The sequence below is a fragment of the Crinia signifera genome, chromosome 8 (genome assembly GCF_055691185.1).
Source record: "Crinia signifera chromosome 8, ASM5569118v1, whole genome shotgun sequence".
NCBI classification, from domain to species: Eukaryota; Metazoa; Chordata; class Amphibia; order Anura; family Myobatrachidae; genus Crinia; species Crinia signifera.
The window spans coordinates 159,647,969-159,668,352 of NC_139224.1; the positions used below are offsets into that span (position 1 = coordinate 159,647,969).

At 46.0% G+C, this 20,384-nt stretch overlaps 1 long non-coding RNA gene across 1 annotated transcript in view; it reads left to right on the plus strand.

The window, feature by feature from the left end:
• The first annotated feature begins 298 nt into the window (after positions 1-298).
• Positions 299-20,384, plus strand: part of LOC146026691 (uncharacterized) — a 76,790-nt gene continuing 56,704 nt past the window's right edge. Inside the window, exons 1-2 of the long non-coding RNA XR_014454521.1 lie at positions 299-690; positions 16,238-16,297. This is a non-coding gene — a long non-coding RNA (uncharacterized LOC146026691). The remainder of the gene's footprint in view (positions 691-16,237; positions 16,298-20,384) is intronic.

A 20,384-nucleotide genomic window follows, 5' to 3' on the forward strand; every position in this document is an offset into this window, starting at 1 on the left:
AGGTATATATGCAAGACATGTATACTGTACACTCCTGTGTATGTACGTGCATATATATGTGCTATATATGTTGGTGGAATGTATGTACATATGTATATATGTGTTATTGTTTTGTCCTGATGACGGGGCGGTGTGGCCCCGAAACGTAGACCAGGGAATAAATCTGGTCCCACCAGTTTTCTCATGCCAAACTGACTCTGAGTGCCACTTCTTCATCTTCATATATCCTAGTGGGGCTTTCTGGCCTTCCACAGTGGGGGCACCGGAGCAAGCTATTTGGATATAACCCATACTTGCCTACCCTCCCGCATTCAGCGGGAGACTCCCGCTTTTTGCAGGAGCCTCCCGCTGCCCCGCAAACCTGCCCCCACCTCCCGGTTTTTGTGGGGACTCCTGCAAAGTCCTTACTGCGCATGCGCGCGCACGGATACCCGGGGGGCGCCGGGCGCTGCCTGCACGCTGCTACATGACAGCCGGCCGACGTGCTGTGGGAAGTCTGTGTAGCAGAAGGAGCAGGAGAGCCGTCAGTCAGGGCTTCCCTGCTGCTGGCCCCGCCCACCTCTCACAGAGTGAGTGAGCTCCGTGCAATGCTCTTCGGCTCTTCCTGCTCCTGTCACCGGCTGCCATGTGCTTCATCTACCACAGTGCCAGTTCCCTGCTGCACCTCCCAGGAAGGGACAACACAGAAAGGTGAGTGCTGTCCTGTGTACTGGGGGAGTGAGGGGATGTGTGTAATGTGGCACTGTGGGGCTATGTGTACTAGTCTGGGGGAGGGGGGCTGTAAATACTGTGGGTACTCTGTGTAGTGTGTGTGTGGGGGGGGGGACTGTGTAATGTAATATGGGGGGGCTGTGTATAATGTAATATGGGGCTGTGTATAATGTAATATGGGGGACTGTGGGGGGACTGTATAATGTGTATAATGTAACATGGGGGTACTGTGTATAATGTAATATGGGGGGACTGTGTAGTGTAATATGGGGGGACTGTGTAATGTAATATGGGGGCTGTGTATAGTGTAATATGGGGGACTGTGTATAATGTAACATGGGGGTACTGTGTATAATGTAATATGGGGGACTGTGTAATGTAATATGGGGGGCTGTGTATAATGTAATATGGGGGGCTGTGGGGGGACTGTGTATAATGTAACATGGGGGTACTGTGTATAATGTAATATGGGGGGACTGTGTAATGTAATATGGGGGGGCTGTGTATACTGTAATATGGGGGGGCTGTGTATACTGTAATATGGGGGGCTGTGTATAATGTAATATGGGGGCTGTGTATAATGCATACTTGCCTACCCTCCCTCATTTAGCGGGAGTCTCCCATTTTTTTTCAATCCTCCTCCCGCTCCCTTGCAAATCCCTCGGTTCCTCCCGCATTTTTGTCCCCTCTCCCAAAATGTTTTACTGCGCATGTGCAAACGGCATGTTCCGTGGGCCACCGCGGGGCTGTGTGGGTAGCCATGGTGCATCACTGGGCAGCAGTAGCAGCGCTGAAGTGAGCGGCAGCAGCAGTGCGAGCGGGAGCCGGAAGCACCAGGAGCAGGAGGGCAGCGGAGAGGAGGAACTGAGGTGCGGCACCAGCATTGAACAGTGGCAGTGAGCCAGAAGCACCAGGAGCAGGAGGGCAGCGGAGAGGAGGAACTGAGGTGCGGCAGCAGCATTGAACAGTGGCAGTGAGCCGGGCAGCGGGAGCCGGGAGGCCGGGAGCAGCAGTAAGTATAACATTGTCTGATTCTTTAACCTCTCTCCCACCCACTAAGCCTGATCCTTATTGATCCTCTCTCCCACCACCCCCGGGCCCCGACTGGCACCCAATACATGCTCCACTCCTCCTGTCATGCTCAGTAATTTACTAGCTGAATGCCTGCCTCACTGATTATTCCAACAAGGGGCACTTACCTATTGCTTTAATATTTGGTTGTTGTATATTTTTTCATACTATTTTATATTTATGCTGCACATTTCCTGTATAGGATCTGTATAGGATCCCCCATTAGTTGCTGGCCAGCGATAAATAGACGCCTCGTCTGACTCCGCGATTATAGGCCACACCCCCTCCCGCGGCAAGCCACGCCCCCTAATTTCGGGCGCGCGCCTACGGCGCGCGCAAGTGTGCCTCCTCTATTGTGATGTATGCTTTCATTTTGCTACCATCTAAAATCTCCCTCAAACTGCTTTTCAAAAGTAGGCAAGTATGGATATAACCTCATAAGACCTGAGTGATGGATGTTCTATCTATCTATCTAAATATACATACACAGTATATATATAGGCTTTCATTACCAAAGAAATGCCAAAGCGTTGGTGGTTGTGGACCCAGTGTATTGGTTTGGCTGCCCTTATCTTGCTTGCTCTCTCTGGTCGTCTTGCCCGCCCTGGAGTCCTGATTAGAGAAGCATGCAGCTGCTGGTAATCCGGTGTGCCTTTGGAGGGTGCAGCGGGACTAAACCTCTAAAACAGGTTATATCAGACACCATGGTGTATGCTCTGCCCAGTGCAGCCCCTCCACTCCCCATAATGTGAATTTGGGCTCAATTCGGGTGACATAACATAATTTTGGGCTCAAGCCGGGTGACTTAAATAAATTTGGGCTCAATCTGGAAGGCATAACTTGAATTTTGGCTTAATCCCAGTTGCATAACGTGTATTTTGGCTTATTCCGTGTGTCATAATGTGAATTTTGACTCCCTCCATGTGAATTTTGGCTCATTTTGTGTGGCATAATGTGTAAGGGGCAAGTATAAAGGGGTCCACTATTGTCATGCATAATGTGAATAAGGTGTGGTACACTACACTCAAGGACAACCCCCATTTTGGTGACCACACCCCCTTTTACATGGCCACACCCACTTTGCCTGAGCTCGGCCCTCGAACATTTACTGGAAGTGTTAAGCGGCCCCCCAGCTGAAATTATTGCCCACCCCTGCGTCTAATCTCAGACCCCATGTGTTCCTCTGATTTCAGACCCCATGTGTTCCTCTTTCCTCAATCCCCAAGTGTTCCTCTGTCCTCAGTCCCCATGTGTTCCTCTGTCCTCAGTCCCCATGTGTCCCTCCATCCTCAGTCCCCATGTGCTCCTCTGACCTCAGTCCCCATGTGTTCCTCTGATCTCAGTCTCCATGTGTTCCTCTGATCTCAGTCTCCATGTGTTCCTCTGCACCAAATCCCGATGTGCTCCATTGTACTCAGTCCCCATGTATTCCTCTGCCGCCAATACCCATGTGTTCCTCTGCCTCCCAGTCCCCATGTGCGTCTCTGTCCTTAGTCCCCATGTGTTCCTATGCCCCCAGTCCCTTTGTGTTCCTATGCCCCCATTCCCCTTGTGTTCCTCTGCGCTCAGTCCCATGTGTTCTTCTGTCCTCAGTCCCATGTGTGCTTCTGTCCTCAGTCCCATGTGTGCTTCTGTCCTCAGTCCCATGTGTGCTTCTGTCCTCAGTCCCATGTGTTCTTCTGTCCTCAGTCCCATGTGTTCTTCTGTCCTCAGTCCCATGTGTGCTTCTGTCCTCAGTCCCATGTGTGCTTCTGTCCTCAGTCCCATGTGTGCTTCTGTCCTCAGTCCCATGTGTGCTTCTGTCCTCAGTCCCATGTGTGCTTCTGTCCTCAGTCCCATGTGTGCTTCTGTCCTCAGTCCCATGTGTTCTTCTGTCCTCAGTCCCATGTGTTCTTCTGTCCTCAGTCCCATGTGATCCTCTGTTCTCAGTCCCATGTGTTCTTCTATCCTCAGTCCAATGTGATCCTCTGTTCTCATTCCCCATGTGTTCCGCATTCCCCATATGTTCCTCTGCCCTTGTCCAAATGTGTGCTTCTGTCCAGTTCTGTAGGGGTTAGGCAGGAGTCTTATAATCCACTTCTCTGGGAGCAGAGACTTCGCGCTATACTTCAGCATCCCACTGGGAGTGAGATAATGGGTTAAAAAGCATTGTATGTATGGTGGGAATGGCTGTATGTTTCATTTGTACTGGCCCACACAATCCTGGAGGAGGTTACTTTGGGCATCTTTGGCCCCCGGAACATTGTACCCCTTTCAGTTCTTCTGAGAATGAGCAGTGCTGTACAAGGTCATTCCTTCCAATGTAGCTACAGTATAGATCAGGGGTGGGCAATAAGTTCAGCTGGGGGGCCGCTTAACACTTCCAGTAAATGTTCGAGGGCCGAGCTCAGGCAAAGTGGGTGTGGCCATGTAAAAGGGGGTGTGGTCACCCAAATGGGGGTTGTCATTGAGTGTAGTGTACCACACCTTATACACATTATGCATGACAATAGTAGACCCCTTTATACTTGCCCCTTACACATTATGCCACACAAAATGAGCCAAAATTCACATGGAGGGAGTCAAAATTCACATTATGACACACGGAATAAGCCAAAATGCACGTTATGCAACTGGGATTAAGCCAAAATTCACGTTATGCCTTCCAGATTGAGCCCAAATTTATTTATGTCACCCGGCTTGAGCCCAAATTTATGTTATGTCACCCGAATTGAGCCCAAACTCACGTTATGGGGAGTGGAGGGGCTGCACTGGGCAGAGCATACACCACGGTGTCTGATATAACCTGTTTTAGAGGTTTAGTCCCGCTGCACCCTCCAAAGGCACACCGGAACACCAGCAGCTGCATGCTTCTCTAGTCAGGACTCCAGGGCGGGCAAGACGACCAGAGACAGCAAGCAAGATAAGGGCAGCCAAACCAATACACTGGGTCCACAACCACCAACGCATTGGCATTTCTTTGGTAATGAAAGCCTAGATATATACTGTGTACTGTATGTATATTTAGATAGATAGATAGATAGATAGAACATCCGTCACTCAGGTCTTATGAGCTTATATCCAAATAGCTTGCTCCGGTGCCCCCACTGTGGAAGCCCAGAAAGCCCCACTAGGATATATGAAGATGAAGAAGTGGCACTCAGAGTCAGTTTGGCATGAGAAAACTGGTGGGACCAGATTTATTCCCTGGTCTACGTTTCGGGGCCACACCGCCCCGTCATCAGGACAAAACAATAACACATATATACATATGTACATACATTCCACCAACATATATAACACATATATATGCACGTACATACACAGGAGTGTACAGTATACATGTCATGCATATATACCTGTGTGTATGTGTACATGTATATGTATGTATATGTGTGTATATATATATATATATATATATATATATATATATGCATGCAAGTATATGCAGCACTCCTGGGGACTTGATAAGAAAATCACTTAAATCAGCATATATAATACGGCTATATTACATATATACATAAAAGAATCGGCTGGCAGCTACTTACTTTTGTTTATTATTTTTGAGTGCCGTGGTGCCTGAGCGAGGGAAGCCAGGAGAGTCACGCCGCTGCCTATTCCCGACTGCGCCCGCCCCGCACAGCATTACTCGGAGTGTGGGAGGGGACGCGGTCATGCGGCGGCCGTCCCAACCAATGGCGGGGAGGCGGCTGCCATGTGACCGCATCCCCTCCCACACTCCAAGTAATGCTGTGCGGGGTGGGCGCAGTCGGGTATCGGCGACAGCAGCGGCACCGCACTTTTTAGCCCTGCAAGTTAAATGACAAGCGGTTCAGCTAGTCGGGCCACTTGTCACTGGGATATAGGTCAGTGCGGTGGGCCAGCCCTGAGCGTCTCGCGGGCCGCATCCGGCCCGCGGGCCGCCTATTGCCCACCCCTGATCTATGTCCACTTTTACAGCACTGAAATTTTATTTTGCAGATTAAAATTATTTTAACAAGAAAAACATATGGAGAGGGTGTAATGTCAGGGGTGTTGCTTCCCCTTCTCTGCCACTCCCATTTCCCATAAGGACTTTCTGAAGATTTTACTGTATATTGTCCTATACTTTTAACGAGACAAGTCCCTATGCAGTGTACAGTACATTTTTGTCCCAAATAAAATAAAATGCAATTGAAATCAAAATAGCCTGCTCCACCCCCAAATACTCACTCCACCCCAAAGCCAGCCTACCTGGGCTAGTTTCCGGGGGCACCATCCTTTTCATAGTGAAGCACGCCCATATGCGTTTGATGGACAATCAACGTACATTAAAACAAGTTAAATTATGAATCTTATTCACATTGCTTATGCAGAGATCCTCACATGCACAAGGGGAATTACAGACGGAAAATGTGTATGGACCGTAAGTGCAATAAGCAGTGTACACATGGAGCAATATCGCTGGCAATATGGTGGCTGAACCGTGTTCAGCCCCCTAATGGTCGCTGATTCCCTCTGTGGCTCCCCCGGCAGAGTCCATCAGAGACCATCGCTGGTCGCTGATGAAAACTGGAGACTGATCAATATATATATACTATACTATAATATATGCTAAGCACTCACAGTTTGACTGACAGGATGTTGGCATTTGGGATGGAAACCTGCTGTTTTCTGGCTGTGTTATATGTGTGCAAATAAGAAACACATTTTGATCAAGAGAAGCACTAGTGAAGATGAGGTCAAGTCTCCCAGGACCTGGCACGCCAAGGAGCTGTGTTGCACGACTGAAGCCACAGTGTAATGGGACACAGTGAGAACCACCTTACAGCTCATACAGTTGTGCCACCCAGGGTATACGACGGAGCTTTGGGTCAGTGGGTTCCACCAGGAGTAGCCTCAGCCCACCACCCTAATGAAACTCATTCCCGTAAAAAACATTTCTAGAATGAATGTTTGTTTTGTCAGATTCCATTAAGGTCCCAAAATAAATCAGCAAATATTATTCTTCCCCAGTATGTATGCATGTATGTATGTATGTATGTATGTATGTATGTATGGGCGACAACAGCTTGCATTGAAGAAATCTGTATGGTTCCCCCATTTATCAATAAAAATAAAAACAGTCCACAAAGGTTTTTAACCCCTTCCCGACATTTGACGTACATTAACGTCATGGTCGGGATGTACTTCCCGACACATGGCATAAATGTACGTCATGAGTTCAAACTGTCACCGCGTCTATAGACGCGGTGACAGAGGGACGATGTCTGCTGTCCCTGACAGCAGACATCTTCTCTCATTGCCCAGGGGGGGCAGCGATGCCCCCCGCCATTGGCGATCGCTGTGATTGGCTGTTCAATGTGAACAGCCAATTACAGCGTTTTCTGTGTACCGGCGAATAACGTTCGCCGGTGACACAGGGATCGGTGGTGATTGGTGCTGTTAAGTACAGCACCAATCACCACCGGGTGTAAGGGTGACGCTGGTGGTCACCCCACCTCACCCCACCTGCCCCCAAAGGCTGTGATTGGTCCGTCGGACCGACGGACCAATCGCAGCCTTTACACCTCAAATGAGGTAACGGAGACAGCCCTGCGGCCGCCATTCCGGTCAGGAACAGTGTGCAGAGCGGTCTCCGTGCCCATCTGTGCCCTATACTTACCTGATCAGCGTTGGTGGCATCCGTGCCAGCTCCTGTGACTTCCTGGTGCTTGTGTTGCTGCTGCTGCTGCAGCAGCGTCATTGTGTCAGAAATTGTGTGATATAATTTTGTATCTGCTGCCCCCTGCTGCCCCCCTTTTGTGCTGATCAGTATAAACTAACTGATCAGCACCTGGGGTGTAGTTTGCAAAATGGGGTCACTTGTGGGGGGGTTCCACTGTATTGGTGCTTCGGGGGTCTTGCTTATGCGACATAGCACCCACCATTCATTCCACCAGAATGTGTGCTGCAAAATCCAAATATCACTCCTTCCCTTCTGAGTCCTGCCGTGCACCCAAATGGTATTTTTTGGTCACATATGAGGCATTGCCGTACTCGGGAGAAATTGGGGCACAGATTTTGGGGTGCTTTGTCTCCTTCATTCCTTGTGAAAATGAAAAATTTTGAGCCAGAACTGCATTTTTGTGTAAAAAATGTAATTTTTCATTTTCACAGCCCAGTTGTACCAAAATTGGTGAAACCCCTGGGGGTTTGAAATGTACACTATACCCCTAGATGAATTCCCTGAGGGGTGTAGTTTGCAAAATGGGGTCACTTGTGGGGGGTTCCACTGTATTGGTGCTTCGGGGGTCTTGCTAATGCGACATAGCACCCACCATTCATTCCACCAGAATCTGTGCTGCAAAATCCAAATATCACTCCTTCCCTTCTGAGTCCTGCCATGCACCCAAATGGTATTTTTTGGTCACATATGAGGCATTGCCGTACTCGGGAGAAATTGGGGCACAGATTTTGGGGTGCTTTGTCTCCTTCATTCCTTGTGAAAATGAAAATTTTTGAGCCAGAACTGCATTTTTGTGTAAAAAATGTAATTTTTCATTTTCACAGCCCAGTTGTACCAAAATTGGTGAAACTCCTGGGGGTTTGAAATGTACACTATACCCCTAGATGAATTCCCTGAGGGGTGTAGTTTGCAAAATGGGGTCACTTGTGGGGGGGTTCCTAACTTTTAGCATCTTATGGTGCCTAGAAACCTACATGGTGCCTAAAAAATAATCTCATAAAAAGGAGGCTCCAAAATCAAGTAGGTGCTCCTTCTATTATGAAGCCTGTGGTTTGGTCAACTTGCACACTAGGGCCACATATAGGATATTTATGAAAACAAAAGAATTGGGGGAACCAATTTTTAGTCACATTTCTCTAGTAAAATCTACTGTGTTCCTTAGAAAAATGTATTAAAATTGAAAATCTGCAAAAAAAAATGAAATTTTGAAATTTCACCTACACTTTGTTTTAATTCCTGTGAAACACCTAAAGGGTTAACAAACTTCCAAAATGCTGTTTTGAATACTGTGAGGGGTGCAGTTTTTGAAATGGCATCATTTATGGGGGTGTCTCACATACAAGTCCCTCAAAGTCACATCAGAACTGAACTGGTCCCTAAAAAAATCAGTGTTTGAAATTTTCTTGAAAATTTGAGAATTTGCTATTCATATTTTAAGCCTCCTAGTGTCCAAAAAAATTAAAAGGAGGTTGAAATAATGATGGAAACATAAAGTATACATATGGTCTATGTTAGTTATTAACTATTTTGAGTGGTATGATTATTTGTCTCACAAGCAGAAAATTTAACATTTTGCAAATTGCAAAATTTTCAATTTTTTTACGACATTTTGGTATTTTTCACAAAAAAACACAGACTGTATCGACCAAAATTTACCACTAACTTGAAGTACAATGTGTCACGAGAAAACAATCTCAAAATCACTGGGATAAGTAAAAGCAAAAAAAAGTTATCCCCACTTAAGTGATACATGTCAGATTTGAAAAAAAGGGCTCTGTCAGGAAGGCAAAAACAGGCTGCGGCGGTAAGGGGTTAAAGGGCTTCTGAAATGTCAGATTTACTGGAGACCCCAGTAGCCAATGTCATCCTCAGATGGCATTATTTTAGAGTACTCTATAGACTGCATGCCACAATTATTTCCAGGAGAAGGATTTATAGGATATCTTTCCCACACAATTGTGCATTTGCACTAGTGCAGATGAGTCCCGATCATTACAAGGACGGTCTCTGATCTCAGGCAGTCCTTGCATGTGACCAGTGATATTCCCCAGGCAATCTTTAATTTTTCATTACCACAATAAGTAATGATCATTTATCGGGACCAATACCTGAGAATTAATAAATACGCCCTTAAAATGTTGCTATTATTATCGCACGGTTAAGGAGATGGATTGTCTTCTGCAACTGGAAGGTGCCGCTGTTGGAACTGATGTCCATCAATGGTTTTGAAGAGGACTACTCTGTCCTCCGCAGATAGCAAAATCCTACAGATCCTAAACATGCTCATAATAACTACGGGAAGGATTCTAACAAGAAAAAGCTATTTCCTCCCTAAAGGTGCCCATACACAGCATTTCAGCAGAAGTGTCTGATTATTACTAGCACAAATAGGTGCAATCAAGAATCTCTGGAGAAAAAAAAAGTCTTTAATCTAATTATTTCTTGGTGTGAGAACTTGAATACAATGAATCTATTTTAAATGTCTCACAAAAAAAAAAAAAAACTCTGACACCCGGATAAATCATTAAAAGAAAGTTTTGGAAGTGGGCGGGGAGGGCAGAAGACAAAGTTGTTGCGCACATGGGAGGGGGGGGGGGGGGGTGGCAAGTTGTTTATTTTCTTGGATCTCAGGAAATAGAAATGCGCTCTTGGTATTTATCCAGCTTCGTGTGTAGGTGGATATTAACACAGCATGAAATTAGGTATCGCTGAACTAGGTTACAACTAGGGATCTTGAGAAATAAAAATAAATGAGTGAGAAGGGGGTGGGGGGGGGGGGGGGTGGGGTAAGGACTAATCAAGAGAAATTTCCACAGAACTGAAAAATATTCAATGTATTTTTTCACCCAGCGCCAACGTCAAGAGTAGCGCGATGGGGGTCAAATATTCTCATGATATTTACAGCAGATGGGCAACATTCTAATTAGTTGTGTCTAATATTCCCCTCGTTCTGCAGTTCACCTCAAACCTTCACATATAATATTTATATTGTCTTTAAATGTTCTCCAGTCCGACATGGTCCGAGCACTCTTTAGGGACTTTAAATTCTGCAGAATAAAAACTCAAGTGATCAGTGCGGAATGGCGCAATCTCACTGGTTTATTACTAAATTACTGCACACTTTCATCCATCTTTACAAAGTATCATAGGTGCCGATTCTGTGGGTCCGAGTCCCGCTGCTGGGCCGCCATATTAAGTTGCTAATTTGCGGCTGCAGCACCCACGTTGCCGGACCCGCCACCTGGGAAACAGTATGCCGGGAAGAGTGTATTCTGTCCGCCGAGTACCTGCACTGTGGGGGCATTTATGTACCTGCACTGTGGGTGCATTTATGTATGTGGAACTCTGTTGCTGTAATTTGAATATTGGAGACAACTGTGCTCCGTAATATAAATTGGTATTATTTTGTGGCCACACCCCTTCCCCATGAAGCCACTCCTCTATATTTTTGGCTTGAGCACCCACCAGCAAAAACATAAATCGGAACCTATGCAAAGTACTGTATGGGTATGAGTGATAGGGACGACAGAACTTGACACACGCATCATGTCGACATGAAAAAAGGTTGACATGAGGTTTTTATTTGGTGTCTATGTTGGCTTAAATCGACATGGACACCGGATAAGTGTACAGCGTTCCCTCGCATGCCACCCTTCGCTCTCCATGCTTTGGATATGGTGCCTCGCTACACTCAACACACTTTTATATATACTCATGCCCACTTGGATAGTAAAGTATGAAAAAAACACCATTTTTGAAAAACAAAATAGGAAAAACTCATGTCAACCTTTTACATGTCGACCAAATGCTTTTTCTGTATTTATTTCTAGGGATGCATGGACCAGCCTCCTGTGATTAGGCCACACCTTTGAAAAGTACCTGGGCCCAGACAGGCTCTCTACTGCCCTGAATAGAGGTGTTGTTATCATGTAGAATAAAATAGAGCGATGGTAATAGGGTGCAATGAACTGCTAATTAGATCAAATAGAATAGAGGGATGGGAATGGGGTAGAATAAAATAGAGGGGTGCTATGACAGGTGGTAGTCAATCCGATTCCCAACCGTAAATAAAACACAAAAACCAAGGAAATAGCTGCACTCAAAGCATAACAAATGATATGTACAAGAATGGGACGTCATAAAAGGGGAACATAAACTCAATTTGAGCTCATTAAACAAACACTGTTCACCAACTGGGTCAAGGTAAAGCGATGGTTGGTATTTACCGGACTGGACTTGAATATATAAGATACATATAGGGCCTTATTCTGGTTGGAGCGGCCGGGCCGTACGCGTACGTCCCGGGATTTTTTTATGATCTGCGCATGCGTACATTCGCTAATGCGCAGGCGCGAACACTCCACAACGCTTACGGACGGGTCTCTCCGTGCGAAAAAACCTATACGCGAGTGTACGGGCATTGGGGGCGGCATAGGGGCGTGATGAGGGGAGCGGCCGAAATAATGAGGGAAAATGGGCGTAAATATGGGCGTACACGGGGGTGTGCACCAAAAATGAGCGGTGCTACTACCGCACGATCGACTAAAGCACCGTTCATTTCGGACACAAAACAGGCGGCCGCCAACCGACATCTCAAACCACCCCTACAGATACCGCATGCCAGCGTGCGCCTGGATGTGCTAATTTACGCTGATTACTACCAAACACATACACCTGAATGTAATAACCAATGCTGCAGTCTATTAAGTCCAAACCATGATTTCACTACCTGCAAGCCACACACAGCACTCAAACACATTGGAAGCTTATCTTTCGAAACTTCTCAACATTTAAAGGTTTGTTTAATTTAAGGTAAGAATCTTTTTAAGACCTGCTTATATATGCTAAGGTAGGTATTTGTTAAACAGTTATACACATTCACTACGTGCTTTCATAGACTTTACACAGTAGCACACTCAATCTACACAAGTCGACATGTGTCAACGTGTTCACTCTAATACAAACATAGGTTTTGTATTTAGGATACAATAACATAAACCACATCTAACACCTACAAAGGATGTTTCAGCAATGTTTTAAGCCCATGTCCACTATTTTGCACATTAATTAATTCGATCAATTAATTAATTTTCATCATTATAGTTCAAAGGCAAGATTTGCAGGTCCATATATATGAAGGGTATGTCAGCGTACACGGACGTACGCTCACTCTCACGAGCGGTGACATAAGCTGACTTTTCTATTGAAAACAATAGGGACCCGTCCGTGCAAGCTGGCGTACGCTCAGATAGCCGCAAGAAGTCGGTGGGAAGACGGCCGAGAGACGTCCGTAAACGGTGGTGTACGCTCAATTGTACGCCAGTTGTCGGAGTGTAAGGGCTGGCCCGTCCGTGTACGTTGGCGTACGCACATTTGTACGCCACTCCCCTTCGACGTTGTTTCTGGCCGTACGTATGCGGCTGAGTTGTGGGTGGACTTAACCCCAACGGCCGCGTACGGATAGCGTACGTTGTTTTGGAACGTACGCACGTTTGGCCGCTACGATCAGAATAAGCTCCATAGTTCCTCATAGACGGTCTATATTGTGATACAGAAAATAATTACCCACGACCAAACCCACTGAAGAGATGCTGGAGCCCTGAAAGGTCTTTTTCTGCAGAGAATCTTCTCAACACCTGCGGCTGTACCTCTGGGAATTGTATTCAGCTTGTATTCAGCCCCACCCCTGGATACGCCATTAATCCCTAACACTCTGTTTAATACAAGTGCTGCAAGGGTTTTCAAAAAATTTCAGGCAGTTGCAAACAAGTACATGAACTGTGGCATTGCATGATGTCCATTTAAAAATGTCCTTTCAATAAAGCTTTTTAAAAAAAAATATATATATTTATGGCCAAAAAAGATTGTGTTCCCGAAATAAGCCCTTGATGGTCACGCCTAATAAAATATTTAGCAAGACAGCCGAATGTGAGCCTGTCTGTTCCGCCTGTTATCTCTTTGATAATCAGCTTTCTCCTTCCGACAAGATTTTCACAGACTGAACTTAGAAAACAAGCTCTCTACAGGTGCTAGGAACCGTTCCCACTGGAATGTATTTAATGCCGCACAGTATATCTGAAATAAGAGGCACTTTGCAACATAAAATAAAACCATTATTAACTGTGAATTACTAGGGGATTATGTGATTGATCCCACAACTCGGCACATGTTCAGTTCGTTAAAGTCGCTTTGCTCAATGCAAAAAAAAATATTGGTGTTTAATTATGTGTAGACAAATATGGCTGCCCCGGGACTGGTTTATTAAAATGATTGGTGGATCTTTTACTCGCCATAGCCTGGACTGTTTCCCCAAGGAGCAACGTAATATTTATGTCGTTTATGATAAGAGTCGAAATATTCCGTAATGTTTTTATATGAGGGCATGTACTGGCATCCTCATAGTCACACAGCCAGTTATGCAGTACATGGGTTACTATTTAGCTTTTACTCATGCTTGCCTACTTTTGAAAACTAGTTTCAGGGAGATTATAGTTGGTAGTAGAATTTTGCACAGCGTCCCATTGAGGGGACGTGTCATGCTCCAACCAAAGGGCGTGTCTAGTTCCATATATGGAGAGATTGTCAACATGGCACCTAGAAGCGTGGGTGTGTACTGCTACATCTGAGAGGAATATTTTAAAATGACTTATATCCAAATGTAGATGAGCCCCAAAGTAGTTAGTAAAAGCTACTATACTTGGTAAAGTGCTGGGAAATTGTGCTGATAATTTTATGTAAATGTATCTATCTCTATATTTTCCCCCAAAAATATAACAGTGTAATGTGGGCTAGGTGACATGAGGGAGATTGCTAGACTAATGAGGGAGAGTGTGAGATTGCTGCTATGTCAGGGAGTCTCCTGCAGAATACAGGACGGGAGGTAACTATGATGTAACAGTGTAAGGTGGGCTAGGTGACATGAAGGAGATTGCTAGACTAATGAGGGAGAGAGGGAGATTGCTGCTATGTCAGGGAGTAGGAGAGTAGGCAGCTATGCTTTTACTGTGGATACAAATGATCATCTGAGTCTTAGGGGCCCATTTATCAACTAATATTTGCGGCTAAATCCCCGAAAACAATTCGGGGGTTAACCGCAAATATTAAGTTTCACCTAAATGTATTAAAGGGGACCGCAGCAGGAATCTCCGATCCGTGCTGCGATCCCCCCCTGCAGCGCCACTGGCCGCATCCCCCATAGAAACCTATGTATCAACATCGGGCAGCCCGGCATCGCACCCCTGGGCTATCGCCATTCTGATATGGCGATAGCCCATTGTAGCCAATGGCTACACTTCACACTGCCCGAGCGGCAGTGCAGTCAGCGGGGTCGCGGGGGGTCAGCGCATAACCGAGCATGCACAGACCCCCCGGCTTCCGGCTCTAGGCATCGCAGGGACGGGCTCCTTTCGGAGCCCTGTCCCTGACAGATGATACATCCCGGCGGTATTGCAGGGTACCGCAATGCAATGTCGGGCGATGTCACTGCCCCAGCATCACATTCCAATGATAAATGCGCCCCTTAATCATCAGGCACGCACCAGCAGCAGCGGGGGTGTCTCGTGCATGCAAAGGGCATATGTGCTAGGGTCGTAAAGACTTTGGGCAATCCCATTTGTGATGGGGATGGGGGGGGGGGGGTGATGACTAGAGGGGCGTGTCTATACCTGTTTTCAGGGTTCCCATCAGAAATTATGGCTCCGGGACTGTCAAAAAAGACATGGCCCCCTGTATATATATGTATGTATGTATGTATGTATGTATGTATGTATGTATGTATGTGTGTGTGAGAGAGAGAAGGGAATAGGTGGAAATGGAGGGAGAGAGGGAGGGAGAGAGAGAACTTAGCAATAGAGAGATCAGCCTGAACAAGAATATATAAGACAAGTACTCACTGTGGTGGGGGCTGACAGGGAGATCCTTGCTGCAGTGTTTGCTTTGGATCCCTGTAAATTGCTGGGTCCTTCTCCTCCCCTCATCCGCACAGGCAGTGCACCATATCTCCTCTTTCCAAGAATTGCTTTCAGGCATCCATTAGTCTGGTCTGCTCTGGTCCCGGGCAGCAGGGGGCTGCTGGGACATGTAGTTTTGTTCAAAGTGCCTGGCTGCCAGACACTTAAAAAAAAATACATGTCCCAGCAGCCCCTGCTGTCCGGGACCAGAGCAGAGTCTGGCTGTAGCAGAGCCGATGGACACACCACAGGGACAGAAATCAGAGCCAGATACATATCTGGTAAGGAGCTATTTAATATTTATAGTTGTAGGACCAGGTCTGGACCCCCTTCTCTGTCAGGTCTGGGACTCCAGCCCCCCCCCCCCCCCCCCCCTTGTTGGTGGGCCTGCATGTTTTGCGAGCTTGGCGGTACAGCGGAACAGTATCTAATTAGTGGGAACAACTAAAAGCTGGGAAAGTTGTGAGGTATAAGTGTGACCTACCGGTAAGTATTTCCTCTTCAGTCCTTTCTCCTTTTCAGGTACTTCAACTCACAATAACATTGACAGTTTAACACAGTAATTCACACAACCAATAAATAACAGATATTTTTATTATGCAGGAACACTGCTTCTTTTCTTCTATGGAGAATAACGGTTAATTGCATGCAAACGATTCATTGAATGAATGAAACAGAACGATCACAGCACAAATACAAGTCAACAATTTATAGTAATGACCTCAACAATTACCTGAGGTTACTTAATGCATTAAGTATTATCCTAACTGCAGTAAAAAAAAAACTTGAATAAGCAATTGTATGTCTTTTGTATCCCTAGATGGAGTTCCTATTTGAGTCTATACCAGAGTCTCGGAAGCTATCCTGCCTAAACCAACAGGTGAATAGTTCGTTGAGTGGTAATTAAGAGCTGTTAAGTGAGCTTGCTTTGTCTTGTTACTTTACTTGTCCGATACAATAGTTTTATAACTAACCGGAAGTTTATAACAAGTAGGTGTCCTTAAGGGATAAACTCCTCTCTTCTGACTGCAGTAGAGCTCTAGAATGAATGACTAACCAGGAAGAAATGTTTTACGGGACACAGGAAATGGTGGGCAGTTTCTGTTTGATAACAAGCCCTGGCAAATCCACCCCTAGGAGATTGTAAATTGGAGGGCTATTAGTTTAATGTCTTGCACAGATAAGTTATACTCCTTCTCTGCAATCACTTAATTCACTGGAGTCCTACTGAAACACTCCTGCGATGAATGGTCTCTATCTCCCTCTCTTTCACTACTCACAGACTTGGTTCAGCAGTTTATCTGTAGGTTCAGGCAGTTCTAAGTGTAGGTGAAATCTTTAGTATAAGTGGTTTATGTAGTAGCAGGCAAATATCCTGAAACTGTAGGCTTCTCACATTAAATACTCACAGCACGGAGTTAAGGGGTTTTAGATAACGATGATAGAACTTTCTAGCTGTTCTCAGATTTATGTACACAGTTGGGGATCAAAGAGCATGTATCCAAAACAAATGGGAGATGGTTACAGTATGTTATTTCCTGAGGTAATTCTAGTCTCTACTGCACTGATATGTTGAACTTTGATCTGCTGGGCTACAGTATACTTTGACTGTCCACTTTTAGTTGTTACACGCTGACTAGCTGTACTGTGGTGAATTGCTGACTCTGAGGTGATGCTGAATTAACAACCATGGGAGGTTTGCTTAGGGATGGACTGTGGGCGGTCTCTAGCCTGCGTGGGGCTGGTTTATCACTCACCGCTCCCTTATGTTTATGCCGACAGGTCTCTCCTGGATCTCCGCCCACAATGACACTTCCCGGCCTGAGGACCGCCCAACAATGGCGCCCACCACTTCTAGTGCCTGCTGCCGGGTGCCGCACCTCGTCCGTCACCGGAGCTGCTGCCGCCTGTCTGCACTGAAGAGAGGGGCTCGCCGTCATCACCGGAGCTGCTGGTAAGTTACCTCTGTGTTCCAGCACCGCTTCTTCCTTCCGCTCTGCTGCGTAGCTCTGCCTGCACCAAACTCCTGAAGGAAACTGCGCCACCGCCGTTACCGGCTCTGTCTATTTATAACCTTGTCCTCGCGCTGGACCAACTTGCCCGCTCAACCCGCGAGCTGTGTAGCTTTATTAGTATCTGTATTCGTTGCCAACTGTCACCAATTTAAGTGCCCCTTCAAACGGGACACATGGATAGGTCCTGCGCTGTCCTTTCTGAAGTGGCTCAGTCCAACTCCCCTCCAGGAGGGGATTTCAGTATATGTTAATAATGGAGCCAGTCCTCCTTACTTTCTATGAAAGTCTCCACTGCCTTCTGTGAGGGAATTATGTACAGGGCAATATGGGTTTCCCCTATGGGGATAAGCTATGCCATAACCTTCAGTAGCCTCTATGAGGCGCATATCAAGTATAACATCATATGTCTGTTAATGATACCTACATATATTCAGTGCTACATTATGGGGTACATTCACCCCGTGCTGGTGACTATCACACACTACCCCACTGAAATTTGCATGTCCCCATGCAACAAGTTAAAAAAAAATTAAACATTCTTATTATTCAAAATAAGATTAAAAAGAAAGAAATCAATAAACTGTATTATACATGACTTAGTCAATAATACATACAAACTTCTATCTTTAAATTCGGTACCTGAGAGGTAAGACGCCTTTGGTACTCCTGCTGGAGCATCTTAACTCTGAGGTACTACAGGTTAGGTCATCCGACAATCCAAGAGCATTATTAAAGTCAAATGGCAATAACAATGGATCATGAACCTCATGTACATTGGATGGTTCACCAGCATTTACAGGGCAAGGATACATGCAAGTATTCATTCCCGGCCAAAACATTTTCAGCATATCTTGGAAAGTGGTATTGGGATCTGGACCTTCCCTAAAATCCGAGTCTCCGATCCCATGTGTAATTGGCACGGTCAATTCAAGCGGTGGGCTATGGCATTTTTTTAACTGGTTCCGGTGCACTACCATCGTAACATCTTCTCCGACTTTGGAGATTTGATAAACATCTTGGCCAGGTTTGGGGATGCTTCGAATGAGGTAAGGTTGACTTTCCCAGTGTGGATCGAGTTTGCTATGGCGGTTATGTCGTTGCTTCCACACCACGTCACCAATTTGCAAGGGTTCGGCCATGGCTCTTGCATCGTAGTTCTCTTTCTGTCGTTGCTGACACTGATCCCTTCTCTGATCGACAAGTTGATAAGCCTTCTTTAATCTGTCACGATGTGCCTGAACCCACTCTGTGCTAATGTTAATGTCTTGATCCAGATCGGAGGGTACATCCAGTTGTATGTCAGCTGGTAACTTTCCATTCCTACCGAACAAAAGGAAGTAGGGGGTGAAACCGGTGGTGGCATGCTCGGTATTGTTATACACAAAAGTTATTTCGGGCAGAAGAACAGGCCAGTCCTTTCTTTCTTCTTCGGGTATGGCTTTTAGGATGTTAATTCGAGTCTGATTTAATCTCTCACATGCCCCATTGCATTGAGGGTGATAGGCAGTGGTGTGGACTTTTTTACATTTGTACAAGGCACAGAGTTCGTGGAACAATCTGGACTCGAACGCAGATCCCTGGTCGGTCAGAATTTTGTCAGGATACCCATAGGGTCTGATGAATGCCCTCCAAAGAAGTTCAGCAGTGGTGCGTGCGGTGATATCTCTTACTGGAAGAATGACAGCAAATTTTGAGTGATCGTGATGGCGTATTGGTAGCCACTTCTGCTCGGTTCCAGCTTTACGTGATCGATCATGAGCAACTCCAGGGGATGATGACTTGAGGATTGGGTGTAGCGGTGCTTTTTGTGTGGGGGCAGGTCTTTTCTTTAAGGCACAATTACTACAGTTCTGGCACCATAATTCCACATCCTTCCTAATGTTGACCCAGAAGAAACGTTGTCGAATAGTAGTTTCCAACTTCTCGATTCCAAGATGACCTGATTGGTCGTGATATGCATGCAATATTCTGCTGATTTGCTGCCTGGGCACAAGGATTTGCGTCACTTGCTCATGTGTCTTCGGGTTGACACTCCGACGGACAATCAGATCTTTCTGAACTCGAAGTCGATCTCTCTGTCTCCATAGCTGTAGGAACTCTTCGCCCTCAGACTGAACTTCCTCTTTGCGCAATGTTTCCTTGGACAGGAGCAGAGCTTTCAATTTGATCAATGCTGGGCTGGCATTCTGGATTTGTAGCCATTCATTGGACGACCCCACAGCGGGTATCTCTGGTAGATGCTGGGCTTTATTCACTGACTGCACCCTGGTAGATATGGATTTTTGCAGAGTGAGCATGCCATAGAATGCGGGCATCTCCACTTCCTCCCATTCATCTCCTGGGTCAGCTGCAAACTGTTCCTGGGGGATACGTGACAGGGCATCTGCATTGGTATTGCTCTTGCTAGCACGATACTTGATGGTAAAGGTGAAGTTGGATAGTCTCGAATACCACCTCTGCTCCAGTGCTCCAAGTTGAGCCGTGTTGAGATGAGCCAATGGGTTGTTGTCTGTGAAGGCGGTGAAAGGTGTTGAGAACAGATAATTACGGAATTTCTCTGTGACTGCCCATACTAGGGCCAGCAGCTCTAACTTAAATGCACTATAGTTGGCGTCGTTTCTTTCAGTTTTTTTCAAGTTTCTGCTGGCGAAAGCAATGATTCTCTCCTTTCCGTTTTGTTCTTGTGAGAGTACGGCCCCTAAGCCTCTGAAACTGGCGTCGGTATACAGGTTGAAAGGACGAGTTTAGTCGGGGTAGGCTAATATGGGAGTCTCTGTCATGAGTTTCTTCAGCTGATCAAAGGCAGCTTGTTGTGATTCCCCCCACTGTACCAGCAAACGTTTGTTCTGTTGACTGCGATTTATCCCCCGTAACAGTTCATGTAATGGGCTAGCAGTCTGGGCAAAGTTTTTGATGAATCTCCTGTAATATCCAATGAAGCCGAGGAAGCTC